Consider the following 17,451-nt stretch of genomic DNA (forward strand, 5'->3'; position numbering starts at 1 on the left):
TGAGGGCATTCCTTTTCAGTACCTCACCTGCATGGCTGTCTGGCCTCTGGAAGATGCTGGGAAAGCAAGTCAGGATGGCCGAGTGGTCTAAGGCGCTGCGTTCAGGTCGCAGTCTCCTCTGGAGGCGTGGGTTCAAATCCCACTTCTGACAGTCCTGTGTTTACTCTAATTTTTTTCTTGAGAAATATGATCATTTCCCTCGCAGTGGCTTATAGGATTGTCTTCTTGGAAGAGTGCAGTGAGTTTTTTTCTTGCTCTAGCCACTATTGGCCTAAGCTCTGTGCATTTTTTGGTTCCTAATATCTTTCTCACCCTTTAGATGAAAAAGCAGCATGGGGTCAGGATGGCCAAGTGGTCTAAGGAGCTGTGTAAGGCCGCAGTCTCTCCTGGAGGCGTGGGTTCGAATCCCACTTCTGACAAAACTTGAATTCCATTATCTCTCTCAGTTCCTTTAGAATCTCAGCTAAAAATTGGCAATGTAAATAATATCTGAATAAGTACCAAACTTCAGTTTCAACTGCAAATGCATTTGCCCTATTATATCTTTAACGTCAATGTAATATTCTTCTAGCACTCGTGGTGTTTTATATTTCTTTTGTGGGGTAATTTAAAAATCTTTTTTATGAAAGAAATGGGTTACATTAAGTCTTGTGATGTTTTAGGTTTCCAATAAGGAGGTTTTAAATTTTATGTCACGTCATTTTCAGATGCTTCATTCAAGAGATGTTTCCACTATAGAATGCAGAGCAAGGGCAAAAATACAAGTGATAGAGCGAGTGAGTGAGAAGGAGTGTTGTGGAAGGAGAGAATGAAACAAAGACAGAGTGAGTGAATGGCAGGGAGGCATAGAAGAGGAGTCTAGTAGTGAAGGACACCTGCTTTTCCCTGCTCTTGACCTCCCACCCATCCCCAAACAACCACAAACATACCTTCTGTGCAAAGTTGGTATGCAGAATTTCACGCCTCAGCAAGTGAGGGTGAGTCCCAGGCCAGGGGCTAAAGAGCAAAAGAGTGCCTGTGCTCAGACTTTCCCTGCTAGGGATAGTTTATCTGGAACAAGTCCTTCTCTCTTGTATCCAGCAAGGATCTAGAAATCCTGCATGAATCTGCAAGGCACATTGGCAGCATAAATTTGCATAAACTGCCCCACCTATTGCCTTCCTACTTCCTGTGCTGTAGTTGTTTGTGTAGAGAGAGAGGTCGCAGGCAAGGAAATGTTGTGAGTCGGATACAGGACCCTAAATAGCTGGTGAGAGGTATGTGGTGTTCTAAAAGCATGAAAACTGTATACCTGTGAAATAAAGTGCTTTCGTATGTGTTCTTCTGTGTTTATTGTCCTGTGCATAAAGTTGCACCTTGTGTTTGAAGGTTTAAATTATTTCAGGCTTGCATGGAGGTAGACGTTTCTGAGTAACTTTTATTCATTTCTTAAAAGCCTATACTGTCAGGATGGCCGAGAGGTCTAAGGTGCTGTGTTTAGGCCACAGTCTCCTTTGGAGGCGTGCGTTCGAATCCCACTTCTGACATGCCTTTTGGAGATTTAATCTCCTTTATCAGGTTAACATCTGATGGAAGTTGCATCTGTTGGTCTTCACCTGGCACGTTATTCCGTTCTCCTCTTGTCAAGAGAGATGGGGTTTCTCATATATTTAGGTTCTATAACTTCTCGCTGACAAAGCGCAATCCTTACCAAATGAGCATAGGACCCATGTATGAGGTCATCTGGAAGAGTCATGCTCTTGTATGCCCTGGCCAGACGGGCCCTGCAAATTTGGAAGAATGCCATGCATCTGGTAGACAACTGGACTCCAGCACACTTACAGCAATTTCCTTAGGGCTTTGATCAGGGGCTGCTTAAATTTGCATACTCCACCCTATGTTGTGACTTTGAGATCCCTTGTTGAAATTGCTTTAGCCAGCCAAGAGGTGGCTATTGTCTCAATTTCAAAGCAGCTTTGAGCCGTTCAAGTGGCTGGTGAATAGCACTTTCTCTTTGTTCGCCTCAAAGTTCTAAAGAGTTCTCCATAGGTCCTGCTCTGTACAGATTGTTCAAAGATCTGTTGGAAGTGCATATAATAGGATAAATAAATTGAGGGCATTCCTTTTCAATACCTCACCTGCATGGCTGTCTGGCCTCTGGAAGATGCTGGGAAAGCAAGTCAGGATGGCCGAGTGGTCTAAGGTGCTGCGTTCAGGTCGCAGTCTCCTCTGGAGGCGTGGGTTCAAATCCCACTTCTGACAGTCCTGTGTTTACTCTAATTTTTTTCTTGAGAAATATGATCATTTCCCTCGCAGTGGCTTATAGGATTGTCTTCTTGGAAGAGTGCAGTGAGTTTTTTTCTTGCTCTAGCCACTATTGGCCTAAGCTCTGTGCATTTTTTGGTTCCTAATATCTTTCTCACCCTTTAGATGAAAAAGTAGCATGGGGTCAGGATGGCCGAGTGGTCTAAGGTGCTGTGTAAGGCCGCAGTCTCTCCTGGAGGCGTGGGTTCGAATCCCACTTCTGACAAAACTTGATTTCCATTTTCTCTCTCAGTTCCTTTAGAATCTCAGCTAAAAATTGGCAATGTAAATAATATCTGAATAAGTACCAAACTTCAGTTTCAACTGCAAATGCATTTGCCCTATTCTATCTTTAACGTTAATGTAATATTCTTCTAGCACTCGTGGTGTTTTATATTTGTTTTGTGGGGTACTTTAAAAATCTTTTTTATGAAAGAAATGGGTTACATTAAGTCTTGTGATGTTTTAGGTTTCCAATAAGGAGGTGTTAAATTTTATGTCACGTCATTTTCAGATGCTTCATTCAAGAGATGTTTCCACTATAGAATGCAGAGCAAGGGCAAAAATACAAGTGATAGAGCGAGTGAGTGAGAAGGAGTGTTGTGGAAGGAGAGAATGAAACAAAGACAGAGTGAGTGAATGGCAGGGAGGCATAGAAGAGGAGTCTAGTAGTGAAGGAGACCTGCTTTTCCCTGCTCTTGACCTCCCACCCATCCCCAAACAACCACAAACATACCTTCTGTGCAAAGTTGGTATGCAGAATTTCACGCCTCAGCAAGTGAGGGTGAGTCCCAGGCCAGGGGCTAAAGAGCAAAAGAGTGCCTGTGCTCAGACTTTCCCTGCTAGGGATAGTTTATCTGGAACAAGGCCTACTCTCTTGTATCCAGCAAGGATCAAGAAATCCTGCATGAATCTGCAAGGCACATTGGCAGCATAAATTTGCATAAACTGCCCCACCTATTGCCTTCCTACTTCCTGTGCTGTAGTTGTTTGTGTAGAGAGAGAGGTCGCAGGCAAGGAAATGTTGTGAGTCGGATACAGGACCCTAAATAGCTGGTGAGAGGTATGTGGTGTTCTAAAAGCATGAAAACTGTATACCTGTGAAATAAAGTGCTTTCGTGTGTGTTCTTCTGTGTTTATTGTCCTGTGCATAAAGTTGCACCTTGTGTTTGAAGGTTTAAATTATTTCAGGCTTGCATGGAGGTAGACGTTTCTGAGTAACTTTTATTCATTTCTTAAAAGCCTATACTGTCAGGATGGCCGAGAGGTCTAAGGTGCTGTGTTTAAGCCACAGTCACCTTTGGAGGCGTGGGTTCGAATCCCACTTCTGACATACCTTTTGGAGATTTAATCTCCTTTATCAGGTTAACATCTGATGGAAGTTGCATCTGTTGGTCTTCACCTGGCACGTTATTCCGTTCTCCTCTTGTCAAGAGAGATGGGGTTTCTCATATATTTAGGTTCTATAACGTCTTGCTGACAAAGCGCAATCCTTACCAAATGAGCATAGGACCCATGTAAGAGGTCATCTGGAAGAGTCATGCTCTTGTATGCCCTGGCAAGACGGGCCCTGCAAATTTGGAAGAATGCCATGCATCTGGTAGACAACTGACTGGACTCCAGCACACTTACAGCAATTTCCTTAGGGCTTTGATCAGGGGCTGCTTAAATTTGCATACTCCACCCTATGTTGTGACTTTGAGATCCCTTGTTGAAATTGCTTTAGCCAGCCAAGAGGTGGCTATTGTCTCAATTTCAAAGCAGCTTTGAGCCGTTCAAGTGGCTGGTGAATAGCACTTTCTCTTTGTTCGCCTCAAAGTTCTAAAGAGTTCTCCATAGGTCCTGCTCTGTACAGATTGTTCAAAGATCTGTTGGAAGTGCATATAATAGGATAAATAAATTGAGGGCATTCCTTTTCAGTACCTCACCTGCATGGCTGTCTGGCCTCTGGAAGATGCTGTGAAAGCAAGTCAGGATGGCCGAGTGGTCTAAGGCGCTGCGTTCAGGTCGCAGTCTCCTCTGGAGGTGTGGGTTCAAATCCCACTTCTGACAGTCCTGTGTTTACTCTACTTTTTTTCTTGAGAAATATGATCATTTCCCTCGCAGTGGCTTATAGGATTGTCTTCTTGGAAGAGTGCAGTGAGTTTTTTTCTTGCTCTAGCCACTATTGGCCTAAGCTCTGTGCATTTTTTGGTTCCTAATATCTTTCTCACCCTTTAGAGGAAAAAGCAGCATGGGTCAGGATGGCCGAGTGGTCTAAGGCGCTGAGTTAAGGCCGCAGTCTCGCCTGGAGGCGTGGGTTCGAATCCCACTTCTGACAAAACTTGAATTCCATTATCTCTCTCAGTTCCTTTAGAATCTCAGCTAAAAATTGGCAATGTAAATAATATCTGAATAAGTACCAAACTTCAGTTTCAACTGCAAATGCATTTGCCCTATTCTATCTTTAACGTTAATGTAATATTCTTCTAGCACTCGTGGTGTTTTATATTTGTTTTGTGGGGTACTTTAAAAATCTTTTTTATGAAAGAAATGGGTTACATTAAGTCTTGTGATGTTTTAGGTTTCCAATAAGGAGGTTTTAAATTTTATGTCACGTCATTTTCAGATGCTTCATTCAAGAGATGTTTCCACTATAGAATGCAGAGCAAGGGCAAAAATACAAGTGATAGAGCGAGTGAGTGAGAAGGAGTGTTGTGGAAGGAGAGAATGAAACAAAGACAGAGTGAGTGAACGGCAGGGAGGCATAGAAGAGGAGTCTAGTAGTGAAGGAGACCTGCTTTTCCCTGCTCTTGACCTCCCACCCATCCCCAAACAACCACAAACATACCTTCTGTGCAAAGTTGGTATGCAGAATTTCACGCCTCAGCAAGTGAGGGTGAGTCCCAGGCCAGGGGCTAAAGAGCAAAAGAGTGCCTGTGCTCAGACTTTCCCTGCTAGGGATAGTTTATCTGGAACAAGGCCTACTCTCTTGTATCCAGCAAGGATCTAGAAATCCTGCATGAATCTGCAAGGCACATTGGCAGCATAAATTTGCATAAACTGCCCCACCTATTGCCTTCCTACTTCCTGTGCTGTAGTTGTTTGTGTAGAGAGAGAGGTCGCAGGCAAGGAAATGTTGTGAGTCGGATACAGGACCCTAAATAGCTGGTGAGAGGTATGTGTTGTTCTAAAAGCATGAAAACTGTATACCTGTGAAATAAAGTGATTTCGTATGTGTTCTTCTGTGTTTATTGTCCTGTGCATAAAGTTGCACCTTGTGTTTGAAGGTTTAAATTATTTCAGGCTTGCATGGAGGTAGACGTTTCTGAGTAACTTTTATTCATTTCTTAAAAGCATATACTGTCAGGATGGCCGAGAGGTCTAAGGCGCTGTGTTTAGGCCACAGTCTCCTTTGGAGGCGTGGGTTCGAATCCCACTTCTGACATGCCTTTAGGAGATTTAATCTCCTTTATCAGGTTAACATCTGATGGAAGTTGCATCTGTTGGTCTTCACTTGGCACGTTATTCCGTTCTCCTCTTGTCAAGAGAGATGGGGTTTCTCATATATTTAGGTTCTATAACGTCTTGCTGACAAAGCGCAATCCTTACCAAATGAGCATAGGACCCATGTAAGAGGTCATCTGGAAGAGTCATGCTCTTGTATGCCCTGGCCAGACGGGCCCTGCAAATTTGGAAGAATGCCATTCATTTGGTAGACAACTGGACTCCAGCACACTTACAGCAATTTCCTCAGGGCTTTGATCAGGGGCTGCTTAAATTTGCATACTCCACCCTATGTTGTGACTTTGAGATCCCTTGTTGAAATTGCTTTAGCCAGCCAAGAGGTGGCTATTGTCTCAATTTCAAAGCAGCTTTGAGCCGTTCAAGTGGCTGGTGAATAGCACTTTCTTTTTGTTCGCCTCAAAGTTCTAAAGAGTTCTCCATAGGTCCTGCTCTGTACAGATTGTTCAAAGATCTGTTGGAAGTGCATATAATAGGATAAATAAATTGAGGGCATTCCTTTTCAGTACCTCACCTGCATGGCTGTCTGGCCTCTGGAAGATGCTGGGAAAGCAAGTCAGGATGGCCGAGTGGTCTAAGGCGCTGCGTTCAGGTCGCAGTCTCCTCTGGAGGCGTGGGTTCAAATCCCACTTTTGACAGTCCTGTGTTTACTCTAATTTTTTTCTTGAGAAATATGATCATTTCCCTCGCAGTGGCTTATAGGATTGTCTTCTTGGAAGAGTGCAGTGAGTTTTTTTCTTGCTCTAGCCACTATTGGCCTAAGCTCTGTGCATTTTTTGGTTCCTAATATCTCTCTCACCCTTTAGATGATAAAGCAGCATGGGGTCAGGATGGGCGAGTGGTCTAAGGCGCTGTGTAAGGCCGCAGTCTCTCCTGGAGGCGTGGGTTCGAATCCCACTTCTGACAAAACTTGAATTCCATTTTCTCTCTCAGTTCCTTTAGAATCTCAGCTAAAAATTGGCAATTTAAATAATATCTGAATAAGTACCAAACTTCAGTTTCAACTGCAAATGCATTTGCCCTATTCTATCTTTAACGTTAATGTAATATTCTTCTAGCACTCGTGGTGTTTTATATTTGTTTTGTGGGGTACTTTAAAAATCTTTTTTATGAAAGAAATGGGTTACATTAAGTCTTGTGATGTTTTAGGTTTCCAATAAGGAGGTTTTAAATTTTATGTCACGTCATTTTCAGATGCTTCATTCAAGAGCTGTTTCCACTATAGAATGCAGAGCAAGGGCAAAAATACAAGTGATAGAGCGAGTGAGTGAGAAGGAGTGTTGTGGAAGGAGAGAATGAAACAAAGACAGAGTGAGTGAATGGCAGGGAGGCATAGAAGAGGAGTCTAGTAGTGAAGGACACCTGCTTTTCCCTGCTCTTGACCTCCCACCCATCCCCAAACAACCACAAACATACCTTCTGTGCAAAGTTGGTATGCAGAATTTCACGCCTCAGCAAGTGAGGGTGAGTCCCAGGCCAGGGGCTAAAGAGCAAAAGAGTGCCTGTGCTCAGACTTTCCCTGCTAGGGATAGTTTATCTGGAACAAGGCCTACTCTCTTGTATCCAGCAAGGATCTAGAAATCCTGCATGAATCTGCAAGGCACATTGGCAGCATAAATTTGCATAAACTGCCCCACCTATTGCTTTCCTACTTCCTGTGCTGTAGTTGTTTGTGTAGAGAGAGAGGTCGCAGGCAAGGAAATGTTGTGAGTCGGATACAGGACCCTAAATAGCTGGTGAGAGGTATGTGGTGTTCTAAAAGCATGAAAACTGTATACCTGTGAAATAAAGTGCTTTCGTATGTGTTCTTCTGTGTTTATTGTCCTGTGCATAAAGTTGCACCTTGTGTTTGAAGGTTTAAATTATTTCAGGCTTGCATGGAGGTAGACGTTTCTGAGTAACTTTTATTCATTTCCTAAAAGCCTATACTGTCAGGATGGCCGAGAGGTCTAAGGTGCTGTGTTTAGGCCACAGTCTCCTTTGGAGGCGTGCGTTCGAATCCCACTTCTGACATGCCTTTTGGAGATTTAATCTCCTTTACCAGGTTAACATCTGATGGAAGTTGCATCTGTTGGTCTTCACCTGGCACGTTATTCCGTTCTCCTCTTGTCAAGAGAGATGGGGTTTCTCATATATTTAGGTTCTATAACGTCTTGCTGACAAAGCGCAATCCTTACCAAATGAGCATAGGACCCATGTAAGAGGTCATCTGGAAGAGTCATGCTCTTGTATGCCCTGGCCAGACGGGCCCTGCAAATTTGGAAGAATGCCATGCATCTGGTAGACAACTGGACTCCAGCACACTTACAGCAATTTCCTTAGGGCTTTGATCAGGGGCTGCTTAAATTTGCATACTCCACGCTATGTTGTGACTTTGAGATCCCTTGTTGAAATTGCTTTAGCCAGCCAAGAGGTGGCTATTGACTCAATTTCAAAGCAGCTTTGAGCCGTTCAAGTGGCTGGTGAATAGCACTTTCTCTTTGTTCGCCTCAAATTTCTAAAGAGTTCTCCATAGGTCCTGCTCTGTACAGATTGTTCAAAGATCTGTTGGAAGTGCATATAATAGGATAAATAAATTGAGGGCATTGCTTTTCAGTACCTCACCTGCATGGCTGTCTGGCCTCTGGAAGATGCTGGGAAAGCAAGTCAGGATGGCCGAGTGGTCTAAGGCGCTGCGTTCAGGTCGCAGTCTCCTCTGGAGGCGTGGGTTCAAATCCCACTTCTGACAGTCCTGTGTTTACTCTAATTTTTTTCTTGAGAAATATGATCATTTCCCTCGCAGTGGCTTATAGGATTGTCTTCTTGGAAGAGTGCAGTGTGTTTTTTTCTTGCTCTAGCCACTATTGGCCTAAGCTCTGTGCATTTTTTGGTTCCTAATATCTTTCTCACCCTTTAGATGAAAAAGCAGCATGGGGTCAGGATGGCCGAGTGGTCTAAGGAGCTGTGTAAGGCCGCAGTCTCTCCTGGAGGCGTGGGTTCGAATCCCACTTCTGACAAAACTTGAATTCCATTATCTCTCTCAGTTCCTTTAGAATCTCAGCTAAAAAATGGCAATGTAAATAATATCTGAATAAGTACCAAACTTCAGTTTCAACTGCAAATGCATTTGCCGTATTCTATCTTTAACGTTAATGTAATATTCTTCTAGCACTCGTGGTGTTTTATATTTCTTTTGTGGGGTACTTTAAAAATCTTTTTTATGAAAGAAATGGGTTACATTAAGTCTTGTGATGTTTTAGGTTTCCAATAAGGAGGTTTTAAATTTTATGTCACGTCATTTTCAGATGCTTCATTCAAGAGATGTTTCCACTATAGAATGCAGAGCAAGGGCAAAAATACAAGTGATAGAGCGAGTGAGTGAGAAGGAGTGTTGTGGAAGGAGAGAATGAAACAAAGACAGAGTGAGTGAACGGCAGGGAGGCATAGAAGAGTAGTCTAGTAGTGAAGGAGACCTGCTTTTCCCTGCTCTTGACCTCCCACCCATCCCCAAACAACCACAAACATACCTTCTGTGCAAAGTTGGTATGCAGAATTTCACGCCTCAGCAAGTGAGGGTGAGTCCCAGGCCAGGGGCTAAAGAGCAAAAGAGTGCCTGTGCTCAGACTTTCCCTGCTAGGGATAGTTTATCTGGAACAAGGCCTACTCTCTTGTATCCAGCAAGGATCTAGAAATCCTGCATGAATCTGCAAGGCACATTGGCAGCATAAATTTGCATAAACTGCCCCACCTATTGCCTTCCTACTTCCTGTGCTGTAGTTGTTTGTGTAGAGAGAGAGGTCGCAGGCAAGGAAATGTTGTGAGTCGGATACAGGACCCTAAATAGCTGGTGAGAGGTATGTGGTGTTCTAAAAGCATGAAAACTGTATACCTGTGAAATAAAGTGCCTTCGTATGTGTTCTTCTGTGTTTATTGTCCTGTGCATAAAGTTGCACCTTGTGTTTGAAGGTTTAAATTATTTCAGGCTTGCATGGAGGTAGACATTTCTGAGTAACTTTTATTCATTTCTTAAAAGCCTATACTGTCAGGATGGCCGAGAGGTCTAAGGCGCTGTGTTTAGGCCACAGTCTCCTTTGGAGGCGTGGGTTCGAATCCCTCTTCTGACATGCCTTTTGGAGATTTAATCTCCTTTATCAGGTTAACATCTGATGGAAGTTGCATCTGTTGGTCTTCACCTGGCACGTTATTCCGTTCTCCTCTTGTCAAGAGAGATGGGGTTTCTCATATATTTAGGTTCTATAACGTCTTGCTGACAAAGCGCAATCCTTACCAAATGAGCATAGGACCCATGTAAGAGGTCATCTGGAAGAGTCATGCTCTTGTATGCCCTGGCCAGACGGGCCCTGCAAATTTGGAAGAATGCCATGCATCTGGTAGACAACTGGACTCCAGCACACTTACAGCAATTTCCTTAGGGCTTTGATCAGGGGCTGCTTAAATTTGCATACTCCACCCTATGTTGTGACTTTGAGATCCCTTGTTGAAATTGCTTTAGCCAGCCAAGAGGTGGCTATTGTCTCAATTTCAAAGCAGCTTTGAGCCGTTCAAGTGGCTGGTGAATAGCACTTTCTCTTTGTTCGCCTCAAAGTTCTAAAGAGTTCTCCATAGGTCCTGCTCTGTACAGATTGTTCAAAGATCTGTTGGAAGTGCATATAATAGGATAAATAAATTGAGGGCATTCCTTTTCAGTACCTCACCTGCATGGCTGTCTGGCCTCTGGAAGATGCTGGGAAAGCAAGTCAGGATGGCCGAGTGGTCTAAGGCGCTGCGTTCAGGTCGCAGTCTCCTCTGGAGGCGTGGGTTCAAATCCCACTTCTGACAGTCCTGTGTTTACTCTAATTTTTTTCTTGAGAAATATGATCATTTCCCTCGCAGTGGCTTATAGGATTGTCTTCTTGGAAGAGTGCAGTGAGTTTTTTTCTTGCTCTAGCCACTATTGGCCTAAGCTCTGTGCATTTTTTGGTTCCTAATATCTTTCTCACCCTTTAGATGAAAAAGCAGCATGGGGTCAGGATGGCCGAGTGGTCTAAGGAGCTGTGTAAGGCCGCAGTCTCTCCTGGAGGCGTGGGTTCGAATCCCACTTCTGACAAAACTTGAATTCCATTATCTCTCTCAGTTCCTTTAGAATCTCAGCTAAAAATTGGCAATGTAAATAATATCTGAATAAGTACCAAACTTCAGTTTCAACTGCAAATGCATTTGCCCTATTCTATCTTTAACGTTAATGTAATATTCTTCTAGCACTCGTGGTGTTTTATATTTCTTTTGTGGGGTACTTTAAAAATCTTTTTTATGAAAGAAATGGGTTACATTAAGTCTTCTGATGTTTTAGGTTTCCAATAAGGAGGTTTTAAATTTTATGTCACGTCATTTTCAGATGCTTCATTCAAGAGATGTTTCCACTATAGAATGCAGAGCAAGGGCAAAAATACAAGTGATAGAGCGAGTGAGTGAGAAGGAGTGTTGTGGAAGGAGAGAATGAAACAAAGACAGAGTGAGTGAACGGCAGGGAGGCATAGAAGAGTAGTCTAGTAGTGAAGGAGACCTGCTTTTCCCTGCTCTTGACCTCCCACCTATCCCCAAACAACCACAAACATACCTTCTGTGCAAAGTTGGTATGCAGAATTTCACGCCTCAGCAAGTGAGGGTGAGTCCCAGGCCAGGGGCTAAAGAGCAAAAGAGTGCCTGTGCTCAGACTTTCCCTGCTAGGGATAGTTTATCTGGAACAAGGCCTACTCTCTTGTATCCAGCAAGGATCTAGAAATCCTGCATGAATCTGCAAGGCACATTGGCAGCATAAATTTGCATAAACTGCCCCACCTATTGCCTTCCTACTTCCTGTGCTGTAGTTGTTTGTGTAGAGAGAGAGGTCGCAGGCAAGGAAATGTTGTGAGTCGGATACAGGACCCTAAATAGCTGGTGAGAGGTATGTGGTGTTCTAAAAGCATGAAAACTGTATACCTGTGAAATAAAGTGCTTTCGTATGTGTTCTTCTGTGTTTATTGTCCTGTGCATAAAGTTGCACCTTGTGTTTGAAGGTTTAAATTATTTCAGGCTTGCATGGAGGTAGACGTTTCTGAGTAACTTTTATTCATTTCTTAAAAGCCTATACTGTCAGGATGGCCGAGAGGACTAAGGCGCTGTGTTTAGGCCACAGTCTCCTTTGGAGGCGTGGGTTCGAATACCACTTCTGACATGCCTTTTGGAGATTTAATCTCCTTTATCAGGTTAACATCTGATGGAAGTTGCATCTGTTGGTCTTCACTTGGCACGTTATTCCTTTCTCCTCTTGTCAAGAGAGATGGGGTTTCTCATATATTTAGGTTCTATAACGTCTTGCTGACAAAGCGCAATCCTTACCTAATGAGCATAGGACCCATGTAAGAGGTCATCTGGAAGAGTCATGCTCTTGTATGCCCTGGCCAGACGGGCCCTGCAAATTTGGAAGAATGCCATGCATCTGGTAGACAACTGGACTCCAGCACACTTACAGCAATTTCCTTAGGGCTTTGATCAGTGGCTGCTTAAATTTGCATACTCCACCCTATGTTGTGACTTTGAGATCCCTTGTTGAAATTGCTTTAGCCAGCCAAGAGGTGGCTATTGTCTCAATTTCAAAGCAGCTTTGAGCCGTTCAAGTGGCTGGTGAATAGCACTTTCTCTTTGTTCGCCTCAAAGTTCTAAAGAGTTCTCCATAGGTCCTGCTCTGTACAGATTGTTCAAAGATCTGTTGGAAGTGCATATAATAGGATAAATAAATTGAGGGCATTCCTTTTCAGTACCTCACCTGCATGGCTGTCTGGCCTCTGGAAGAGGCTGAGAAAGCAAGTCAGGATGGCCGAGTGGTCTAAGGCGCTGTGTTCAGGTCGCAGTCTCCTCTGGAGGCGTGCGTTCAAATCCCACTTCTGACAGTCCTGTGTTTACTCTAATTTTTTTCTTGAGAAATATGATCATTTCCCTCGCAGTGGCTTATAGGATTGTCTTCTTGGAAGAGTGCAGTGAGTTTTTTTCTTGCTCTAGCCACTATTGGCCTCAGCTCTGTGCATTTTTTGGTTCCTAATATCTTTCTCACCCTTTAGATGAAAAAGCAGCATGGGGTCAGGATGGCCGAGTGGTCTAAGGCGCTGCGTTAAGGCCGCGGTCTCTCCTGGAGGCGTGGGTTTGAATCCCACTTCTGACAAAACTTGAATTCCATTTTCTCTCTCAGTTCCTTTAGAATCTCAGCTAAAAATTGGCAATGTAAATAATATCTGAATAAGTACCAAACTTCAGTTTCAACTGCAAATGCATTTGCCCTATTCTATCTTTAACGTTAATGTAATATTCTTCTAGCACTCGTGGTGTTTTATATTTGTTTTGTGGGGTACTTTAAAAATCTTTTTTATGAAAGAAATGGGTTACATTAAGTCTTGTGATGTTTTAGGTTTCCAATAAGGAGGTTTTAAATTTTATGTCACGTCATTTTCAGATGCTTCATTCAAGAGATGTTTCCACTATAGAATGCAGAGCAAGGGCAAAAATACAAGTGATAGAGCGAGTGAGTGAGAAGGAGTGTTGTGGAAGGAGAGAATGAAACAAAGACAGAGTGAGTGAACGGCAGGGAGGCATAGAAGAGGAGTCTAGTAGTGAAGGAGACCTGCTTTTCCCTGCTCTTGACCTCCCACCCATCCCCAAACAACCACAAACATACCTTCTGTGCAAAGTTGGTATGCAGAATTTCACGCCTCAGCAAGTGAGGGTGAGTCCCAGGCCAGGGGCTAAAGAGCAAAAGAGTGCCTGTGCTCAGACTTTCCCTGCTAGGGATAGTTTATCTGGAACAAGGCCTACTCTCTTGTATCCAGCAAGGATCTAGAAATCCTGCATGAATCTGCAAGGCACATTGGCAGCATAAATTTGCATAAACTGCCCCACCTATTGCCTTCCTACTTCCTGTGCTGTAGTTGTTTGTGTAGAGAGAGAGGTCGCAGGCAAGGAAATGTTGTGAGTCGGATACAGGACCATAAATAGCTGGTGAGAGGTATGTGGTGTTCTAAAAGCATGAAAACTGTATACCTGTGAAATGAAGTGATTTCGTATGTGTTCTTCTGTGTTTATTGTCCTGTGCATAAAGTTGCACCTTGTGTTTGAAGGTTTAAATTATTTCAGGCTTGCATGGAGGTAGACGTTTCTGAGTAACTTTTATTCATTTCTTAAAAGCATATACTGTCAGGATGGCCGAGAGGTCTAAGGCGCTGTGTTTAGGCCACAGTCTCCTTTGGAGGCGTGGGTTCGAATCCCACTTCTGACATGCCTTTTGGAGATTTAATCTCCTTTATCAGGTTAACATCTGATGGAAGTTGCATCTGTTGGTCTTCACTTGGCACGTTATTCCGTTCTCCTCTTGTCAAGAGAGATGGGGTTTCTCATATATTTAGGTTCTATAACGTCTTGCTGACAAAGCGCAATCCTTACCAAATGAGCATAGGACCCATGTAAGAGGTCATCTGGAAGAGTCATGCTCTTGTATGCCCTGGCCAGACGGGCCCTGCAAATTTGGAAGAATGCCATTCATCTGGTAGACAACTGGACTCCAGCACACTTACAGCAATTTCCTCAGGGCTTTGATCAGGGGCTGCTTAAATTTGCATACTCCACCCTATGTTGTGACTTTGAGATCCCTTGTTGAAATTGCTTTAGCCAGCCAAGAGGTGGCTATTGTCTCAATTTCAAAGCAGCTTTGAGCCGTTCAAGTGGCTGGTGAATAGCACTTTCTCTTTGTTCGCCTCAAAGTTCTAAAGAGTTCTCCATAGGTCCTGCTCTGTACAGATTGTTCAAAGATCTGTTGGAAGTGCATATAATAGGATAAATAAATTGAGGGCATTCCTTTTCAGTACCTCACCTGCATGGCTGTCTGGCCTCTGGAAGATGCTGTGAAAGCAAGTCAGGATGGCTGAGTGGTCTAAGGCGCTGCGTTCAGGTTGCAGTCTCCTCTGGAGGCGTGGGTTCAAATCCCACTTCTGACAGTCCTGTGTTTACTCTAATTTTTTTCTTGAGAAATATGATCATTTCCCTCGCAGTGGCTTATAGGATTGTCTTCTTGGAAGAGTGCAGTGAGTTTTTTTCTTGCTCTAGCCACTATTGGCCTAAGCTCTGTGCATTTTTTGGTTCCTAATATCTTTCTCACCCTTTAGATGAAAAATCAGCATGGGGTCAGGATGGCCGAGTGGTCTAAGGCGCTGTGTAAGGCCGCAGTCTCTCCTGGAGGCGTGGGTTCGAATCCCACTTCTGACAAAACTTGAATTCCATTTTCTCTCTCAGTTCCTTTAGAATCTCAGCTAAAAATTGACAATGTAAATAATATCTGAATAAGTACCAAACTTCAGTTTCAACTGCAAATGCATTTGCCCTATTCTATCTTTAACGTTAATGTAATATTCTTCTAGCACTCGTGGTGTTTTATATTTGTTTTGTGGGGTACTTTAAAAATCTTTTTTATGAAAGAAATGGGTTACATTAAGTCTTGTGATGTTTTAGGTTTCCAATAAGGAGGTTTTAAATTTTATGTCACGTCATTTTCAGATGCTTCATTCAAGAGATGTTTCCACTATAGAATGCAGAGCAAGGGCAAAAATACAAGTGATAGAGCGAGTGAGTGAGAAGGAGTGTTGTGGAAGGAGAGAATGAAACAAAGACAGAGTGAGTGAATGGCAGGGAGGCATAGAAGAGGAGTCTAGTAGTGAAGGAGACCTGCTTTTCCCTGCTCTTGACCTCCCACCCATCCCCAAACAACCACAAACATACCTTCTGTGCAAAGTTGGTATGCAGAATTTCACGCCTCAGCAAGTGAGGGTGAGTCCCAGGCCAGGGGCTAAAGAGCAAAAGAGTGCCTGTGCTCAGACTTTCCCTGCTAGGGATAGTTTATCTGGAACAAGGCCTACTCTCTTGTATCCAGCAAGGATCTAGAAATCCTGCATGAATCTGCAAGGCACATTGGCAGCATAAATTTGCATAAACTGCCCCACCTATTGCCTTCCTACTTCCTGTGCTGTAGTTGTTTGTGTAGAGAGAGAGGTCGCAGGCAAGGAAATGTTGTGAGTCGGATACAGGACCCTAAATAGCTGGTGAGAGGTATGTGGTGTTCTAAAAGCATGAAAACTGTATACCTGTGAAATAAAGTGCTTTCGTATGTGTTCTTCTGTGTTTATTGTCCTGTGCATAAATTTGCACCTTGTGTTTGAAGGTTTAAATTATTTCAGGCTTGCGTGGAGGTAGACGTTTCTTAGTAACTTTTATTCATTTCTTAAAAGCCTATACTGTCAGGATGGCCGAGAGGTCTAAGGTGCTGTGTTTAAGGCACAGTCTCCTTTGGAGGCGTGGGTTCGAATCCCACTTCTGACATACCTTTTGGAGATTTAATCTCCTTTATCAGGTTAACATCTGATGGAAGTTGCATCTGTTGGTCTTCACCTGGCACGTTATTCCGTTCTCCTCTTGTCAAGAGAGATGGGGTTTCTCATATATTTAGGTTCTATAACGTCTTGCTGACAAAGCGCAATCCTTACCAAATGAGCATAGGACCCATGTAAGAGGTCATCTGGAAGAGTCATGCTCTTGTATGCCCTGGCAAGACGGGCCCTGCAAATTTGGAAGAATGCCATGCATCTGGTAGACAACTGGACTCCAGCACACTTACAGCAATTTCCTTAGGGCTTTGATCAGGGGCTGCTTAAATTTGCATACTCCACCCTATGTTGTGACTTTGAGATCCCTTGTTGAAATTGCTTTAGCCAGCCAAGAGGTGGCTATTGTCTCAATATCAAAGCAGCTTTGAAACGTTCAAGTGGCTGGTGAATAGCACTTTCTCTTTGTTCGCCTCAAAGTTCTAAAGAGTTCTCCATAGGTCCTGCTCTGTACAGATTGTTCAAAGATCTGTTGGAAGTGCATATAATAGGATAAATAAATTGAGGGCATTCCTTTTCAGTACCTCACCTGCATGGCTGTCTGGCCTCTGGAAGATGCTGGGAAAGCAAGTCAGGATGGCCGAGTGGTCTAAGGCGCTGCGTTCAGGTCGCAGTCTCCTCTGGAGGCGTGGGTTCAAATCCCACTCCTGACAGTCCTGTGTTTACTCTAATTTTTTTCTTGAGAAATATGATCATTTCCCTCGCAGTGGCTTATAGGATTGTCTTCTTGGAAGAGTGCAGTGAGTTTTTTTCTTGCTCTAGCCACTATTGGCCTAAGCTCTGTGCATTTTTTGGTTCCTAATATCTTTCTCACCCTTCTTTAGATGAAAAAGCAGCATGGGGTCAGGATTGCCGAGTGGTCTAAGGCGCTGCGTTAAGGCCGCAGTCTCTCCTGGAGGTGTGGGTTCAAATCCCACTTCTGACAAAACTTGAATTCCATTTTCTCTCTCAGTTCCTTTAGAATCTCAGCTAAAAATTGGCAATGTAAATAATATCTGAATAAGTACCAAACTTCAGTTTCAACTGCAAATGTATTTGCCCTATTCTATCTTTAACGTTAATGTAATATTCTTCTAGCACTCGTGGTGTTTTATATTTCTTTTGTGGGGTACTTTAAAAATCTTTTTTATGAAAGAAATGGGTTACATTAAGTCTTGTGATGTTTTAGGTTTCCAATAAGGAGGTTTTAAATTTTATGTCACGTCATTTTCAGATGCTTCATTCAAGA

The 17,451-nt window shown here is 43.3% G+C and overlaps 9 non-coding genes across 9 annotated transcripts; all 9 read left to right on the top strand.

Moving 5' to 3' along the window:
- The first annotated feature begins 68 nt into the window (after nt 1–68).
- TRNAL-CAG (transfer RNA leucine (anticodon CAG)) lies at nt 69–151 on the top strand. The gene has a single exon. It is a non-coding gene; the product is annotated as a tRNA-Leu (tRNA).
- A 2,007-nt stretch (nt 152–2,158) lies between these two features.
- Nucleotides 2,159–2,241, top strand: TRNAL-CAG (transfer RNA leucine (anticodon CAG)). Its single transcript has one exon. It is a non-coding gene; the product is annotated as a tRNA-Leu (tRNA).
- A 2,011-nt stretch (nt 2,242–4,252) lies between these two features.
- On the top strand, nt 4,253–4,335 carry TRNAL-CAG (transfer RNA leucine (anticodon CAG)). The gene has a single exon. It is a non-coding gene; the product is annotated as a tRNA-Leu (tRNA).
- Nucleotides 4,336–5,627: 1,292 nt separating this feature from the next.
- On the top strand, nt 5,628–5,710 carry TRNAL-UAG (transfer RNA leucine (anticodon UAG)). The gene has a single exon. It is a non-coding gene; the product is annotated as a tRNA-Leu (tRNA).
- A 632-nt stretch (nt 5,711–6,342) lies between these two features.
- Nucleotides 6,343–6,425, top strand: TRNAL-CAG (transfer RNA leucine (anticodon CAG)). The gene has a single exon. It is a non-coding gene; the product is annotated as a tRNA-Leu (tRNA).
- A 2,007-nt stretch (nt 6,426–8,432) lies between these two features.
- On the top strand, nt 8,433–8,515 carry TRNAL-CAG (transfer RNA leucine (anticodon CAG)). Its single transcript has one exon. It is a non-coding gene; the product is annotated as a tRNA-Leu (tRNA).
- A 2,007-nt stretch (nt 8,516–10,522) lies between these two features.
- TRNAL-CAG (transfer RNA leucine (anticodon CAG)) lies at nt 10,523–10,605 on the top strand. The gene has a single exon. It is a non-coding gene; the product is annotated as a tRNA-Leu (tRNA).
- Nucleotides 10,606–13,988: 3,383 nt separating this feature from the next.
- Nucleotides 13,989–14,071, top strand: TRNAL-UAG (transfer RNA leucine (anticodon UAG)). The gene has a single exon. It is a non-coding gene; the product is annotated as a tRNA-Leu (tRNA).
- Nucleotides 14,072–16,793: 2,722 nt separating this feature from the next.
- On the top strand, nt 16,794–16,876 carry TRNAL-CAG (transfer RNA leucine (anticodon CAG)). Its single transcript has one exon. It is a non-coding gene; the product is annotated as a tRNA-Leu (tRNA).
- Nucleotides 16,877–17,451: the final 575 nt, after the last annotated feature.

Source organism: Triturus cristatus, unplaced genomic scaffold (genome assembly GCF_964204655.1).
Source record: "Triturus cristatus unplaced genomic scaffold, aTriCri1.1 SCAFFOLD_262, whole genome shotgun sequence".
Classification (NCBI taxonomy): domain Eukaryota; kingdom Metazoa; phylum Chordata; class Amphibia; order Caudata; family Salamandridae; genus Triturus; species Triturus cristatus.